This window comes from Podarcis liolepis (genome assembly GCF_965112155.1).
Source record: "Podarcis liolepis genome assembly, chromosome: 8".
Classification (NCBI taxonomy): Eukaryota; Metazoa; Chordata; class Lepidosauria; order Squamata; family Lacertidae; genus Podarcis; species Podarcis liolepis.
This window is the reverse complement of record NC_139560.1, coordinates 26,764,431-26,770,430: the sequence shown is the minus strand read 5'-3', so window position 1 is coordinate 26,770,430 and position 6,000 is coordinate 26,764,431.

The window sequence follows — 6,000 nt, the reverse complement described above, 5'->3', positions numbered from 1 at the left end:
TCCTTGCTCCTCTGGCCCAGACTCAGAAAACAGATTCCTAGCAGGGTTGGAGTTTGGGGCCTCTAACCTGGGCATATTTATTCCAATACCTGCATTCCGGCCAATATAATGAATCTTCCATTCTTGTCCATTGGAGTGTATCTGGATATTATTAGGATTACTGCCAAAGGCAGGAAGGAGTCTTATGGCTTGAGAACTTCCTACTCCTTCCTTTCAAGTTGCCTTTTCCAGACTGCCATTCCCTTTCTCTGAGATCATTTTCTTGGAATGTAGCGAGTGAGTTATCAGCATACTCAGTGCTTTTTTCTGGGGGGACGTAGGGGTACACATACCTCTAAACATTTTGTGAATCTAACAGGAGAAGAAACTAAAATTTGTAAAAAAAAACCACTTTCTTCTCTAGCACGGTGCACTGTCAGTTCTGTTGCTTCCTCCAATGGCAGCCTCATTTCCCATCATGGTGTTTTCTGAGTCTCAGATGGAAACGAGCATTTAATTGTATGAAGCAGGAGTTGGAATGTGGATGTGTGATGTTTTACTGATGAAAGTTTGGCCTCATTGAGGGGCAGTATCTCATATGTGGAATGCATGTTCTTTGTACTTTTGTCCATTTACTATATTTATTTTCCCCAATTTGAACTATAAAATGGTGATTTTCTTGAGTCAAAATGAGAGTGCCCCTAAACATTTTTTAGAAAAAAAGAATTGAGCATACACATCCACTATCAGTAGCCTTGGATCTGAAGAGGTTAGGTGAAAAACGGAAAACAGCTGCTCCCCCATCGTCAGCTGCAATAGCTCAGTTGGTAGAGCATGAGTCTCTTAATCTCAGAATCATTTGAGCCCCATGTTGGGCAAACGTTTCCTGCATTGCAGGAGGTCGGACTAGATGACCCTTGTGATCCCTTCCAACTCTACAATTCTATGATTCTAAGTCCATTTCCTGAGCATTCATATTTTGAGTTGTACTCCAAAACATTTGGAGAGCACTAGATTTTGAGAAAGATTGTTCTAGTTCATAAATCCCATTGATCTCAATAGGACTTACTTCTGAGAAAACATGCTCAAGATTGTCCTGTATGTTCCACAGCTACACACATACACAATCTTATATGACAATGCTTGCATTTAACTGTGACAAGTATTTTCATGGACAGAATGAAATCCAAGTCTCTGCTGAACTCAGTGCAAACTTTTCCATTAATGACATGTGGCCCTGATTTCACACTAAATACCAGGCAGATCATGTTGGTTTTGACAGTAAAATAAACACATATGCCTGATGTACATTCATGAAATAATCAGTTTGCCCCACCATTTGAAACTGCCATGATGTGAGGGTAATTAAATTCTAATAACCCGCCTGGAATGGCTGACCTGTTGTATTTATTCCAGGTATTTCCATGAATAATGAGCCCATTCAAAGCTATAGGGAGTTCATAATTGCTTTTGATCTTCCTATGACAGGGTTGTAGCTCTATCTCTGTGTCACTGATTTAGTATAATTTATCTTAAAACTTGAATTCTTCCAAAATGTCTTGCTGGCTTTTATAATCTGCAAGAGAAGGATTTTCTTTGGATGAGAAAGCATTGAAACAATGTGAGCAATGTAGATAACAATTCTTAGCATTATTTCATTATTTCAGTGTATGTCTATGTTAACGAAAAACAGCAAATCATTTTCTTTTCTCTCTCTCTATCAGATTTAGTTTCATTTCTGCATCTTGTATAAAGCAGAGTTTCTTCTTCCTCCTCATGCCCATATTTAAGTTTCAATTGATTTAGAATAACCTCAGACCCATCAGAGGTGGTCTGAAACATTCACCTCATGTTTTCTGCACAAAGCAGAGGATCAGGTGGTACTCCATTGATGCCTCTGATCAGTCCTACATTACTTCACAGCAATTCTTCTTCTTCTTCTTCTTCTTCTTCTTCTTCTTCTTCTTCTTCTTCTTCTTCTTCTTCTTCCCCAGACTGAGACTGAAGGTGGCTTACACAAGTTAAAACAACAAACAGAAAATACAGAAAGCTAAAAACATATAAAAGATAATTAAAAGTAATCAAACTATTAATAGCATCAGCACAATATAAAAGCCAAATCTATCAAAATACAGATAGCAAAAACAGCACAGCACTGTTAAAAGCCATTTCTGTTAAGTCGTGGGTTGACATAGCAGCCGGCACAGCGATTTCTTCAAGTAGCTCTTTATTATGGTAAGCTGGAATAGAACTAACTGCGAACAGCTCAGCCGGCCTGTATTTATAGGCAGCCGGCTGTCAACATTGTAACCACAACAGCCCAGAGTTCCCGCCTAAAATAACTGACGCGGACCTGAGTGAAAACTATCTACAGACCTGAGTGAAAACTATATACAGTATCCCCCTGTTGGCCCAGGGTGAAACTACACTACATAACACCCCTCCCCACCGAGATAAGGCGTTAGTTACACTCGTAATGGTTTCCATATATACAGCACTACGCGTAATGGTTCAATTAGGCACAAAAGCATATCGGTTACATTTCCCATACTTAGACCAACAGTGATACCTGTCCAACAACATAGTCCTTTAAATAAGTTGGGCGCTTGGAAACTCTGCCAGACCGCCGGGGACTGGTAGCCAAGTCCGGAGGGCCACACAGTTCTCGCTGAGGCTGTGGTGCGACCCTAGGTGGCGTTGGAACCAACTCCCCTGGATCCGCTGCTGTGGGTGGAGCCTCCGCAAGTGGAGTGGTCTGAGTCTGTTCTGAAACGGCTTGGTTCGGCTCCACGCTGGCAGTTTGCGAGGGAGGTGTAGGTGGGGCCTCGCCATCTGTACGTGTCTCTTCTGGAGCCGCAAGCGCAGTTGGGGGCACCTCGGTAGTGTCCAAGTCCCCAACCCTGCGCCTAAGCTGGTCTATGTGCCGTCGCCACAAGCGTCCGTCTCCGAGTGCCACCTGGTACGAGCGAGGTCCAGTGACTCCCACTACTGTGGCTGGCACCCAAGGGATGTCCCCCACATAGTTCCGGGCAAAGACCTGGTTTCCTGGGACAAATGACCGTGGTGCGTTGGCACAGCCTGGGGGTTCAGCCACGGCAAAGTCTGGGTGTAGCCGGTCGAGCGGTGACCTGAGGCGGCGGCCCATAAGCAGTTCAGCAGGACTCCTCCCTGTGGCCGCATGAGGGGTGATGTGTTGCACGAACAAGTATTCGGCGACCCGCTCATGCCAGTCTCCCCGGTCCAGGCGCGCCAGTGCCTCTTTTGTCGAGCGCACCATTCTTTCCGCTTGCCCGTTGCTGGATGGATGAAAAGGTGCCGTTAGTGCATGGCGGATGCCCAGTCCCAAAAGATACCGCTCAAACGTGCCTGACGTGAACTGCGGTCCGTTGTCAGAGACAAGGACATCAGGACACCCATGCGTTGCAAACAGGCCTCGCAGCACCCGGATGACAGCTTCGGTAGTGGTGGAGGGCATCAGGGCGACCTCCAGCCATTTGGAATAGGCGTCCACCACTACCATAAAGGTCCGGCCGTGAAAGGGGCCAGCCAGATCGATGTGCACCCTCGACCAGGGTGTCTTTGGCGTCTCCCAGGTGTGTCCCTTAGCTGCCGGTGGTGCAGGCCTCGACTCTTGGCACGCTTGACAGGCGGACACCCAGGCAGTGATGGCATCGTCCATATTAGGCCACCAGACGTAACACCGAGCCAACGCCTTCATTTTGACAATTCCCGGGTGGCCAACGTGCAGAGCCTCCAGGACGCGCTGACGGAGTCCCTGGGGAATCACGATGCGGTCTCCCCACAGCAGACAGCCGCGATGAGCTGAGAGTTCATGTTGTCTGGTTGCGAAGGGCTGGAACTCCGATGCAAAAGGCCCTTGTGGCCACCCCCTCCACACCCAGTTGAGCACCCGGCTGATGGTGCGATCCTGGGCAGACGCGGAGGCCACAGTGGCAGCCGATACAGGTGCTGCCGGAAGATCCTCAATCAGAAGGAGCGATGAAGCTGGAGCCGGGTCTTCCACAAATGCTGGAAGAGGGCAACGGCTGAGGGCGTCGGCATGGCCCATCGATTTCCCCGGGCGATGGATGAGCCGGTAGTGGTAGGCAGCCAGGAAAACAGTCCATCGCAGCATGCGTGGTGAGAGGACCGGTGGAGTTGGACGATCACCGGCGAGGAGGCCCAGGAGTGGCTTGTGGTCAGTGATGAGGTCAAAAGTCCTGCCATAGAGGTATTCATGGAACCTCTTCACTCCAGCCACAAGTGCCAATGCCTCCTTGTCGAGCTGGCTGTAATTCCGTTCCGTCGGAGATAGTGTCCTGGAAAAGTAGGCGAGCGGTGCTTCTCTTCCATCTGGAAAACGGTGACTAAGGACAGCACCGATGCCAAAAGGTGAGGCGTCGCAGGCAAGGACCAGCGGCCTGGATTCACTGTACTGTACCAGCACACTGTCTGAAGACAGGAGAGCCTTGACCGCGTTGAAGGCCGCCGTCTCCCGATGACCCCAGGCCCAAGGCGTCTTAGTGCTAAGGAGTCGGTGAAGAGGCTCAGCCACTGTGGCTTTGTGGGGCAGGAACATGTTATAAAAGTTCAGCAGCCCCAGGAATGCCTGCAACTCCGTTTTGTTCTTTGGGGTGGGGGCCTGCTGGATAGCGCGGATCTTGGATGTGGTTGGATGAAGGCCGGAGGCATCGATAAGATAGCCCAGGAACTCTACCTGTGGAACGGCAATCTGGCACTTCTCCCTCTTTACCTTGAGCCTGGCCTCCTGGAACCTGGTCAGCACGGCACGGAGGCGCTCGAACAGCTGCTGGTGTGAGTCTGCAGACACCAAGACGTCATCAAAATATGGTACCACGCCCGGAAGCCCTTGCAGGAGACGCTCCATAAGGCTTTGGAAGATGCCAGGAGCCACACTCACCCCGAACTGCAACCGGCGGCAACGGAATGCCCCCCGGTGGGTGACGATCGCCTGGGCTTCAGCAGTGGCATCATCAACTGGCAGTTGTTGATAGGCTTGGGCAAGGTCCAGCTTAGCGAAGACCTTACCCTCACCCAGGGAATGCAGCAGGTGTTGGACAACAGGAACCGGATAAGCGTGCTGCTGAAGTGCCTTGTTGATCGTGCACTTGTAGTCAGCGCAGATTCTCACCGACCCATCTGGCTTGACAGGCGTGACGATGGGGGTTTCCCACTTTGCGTGGTCAACCGGCTCCAAAACTCCTTGGGCGATCAGTTTGTCCAGTTGTTTGTCCACCTTAGCCTTGAGAGCAAAGGGAACCCGGCGTGGCTTTAGCTTGATGGGGGCGACTTGTGGATCAAGGCTAAAGGAGATGGGCGTACCTGTATATTGCCCCAAGGTGCCGTCAAAAACCTCGGCAAAGTCTTTGACCAGACCCTCAGTCTCTGCGTTAGAGATGCAGTTGATGCCGGTGACTTCCAGGCCGAGGGCATCAAACCAGTCTAGCCCTAGGAGGCTTGGCCGCTGACCTTCGACCACCACCAACCGGAGCAGGCCCGAAAAATCCTTGAAGGCGATCCGGAACCGGCCAACGCCTACCACGGGAATGTCGTTTCCCTGGTAGTCTCTCAGGTGTACGCGGTGAGAGTCGAGTTGCCTTTTGGACACTCTGGGTACCAGTCTTTTGATGGTGCTCCATGACACGATGGACAGGGCAGACCCGGTGTCGATCTCCATGTCACATGGAGCTCCTTCAATGAGCACCGTGACGTTCAGCTTGCGTCGCGTAGGCGAGTCGGTTTGGCCAATCGTGGTTCCAGACGGGCAGCGGCAGTTGGTGAGAGCGAAACAACTTTCCTTGGCAGAATGGAGTGAAGACTTGGACTTGCGAGTCGATGAAGGGGGGGTGTCAGACGGAGCCGATCGGCAGACCTTAGCGATGTGGCCCCTTCTGGAACACTTCCTACAGATGGCGTCTCTGAATCGACACTTGGCACGGGAATGGTTGCCTCCGCAGCCAGCACATTCCGGTTGGCCCTTGGACTTCTGTTGGAACTTCC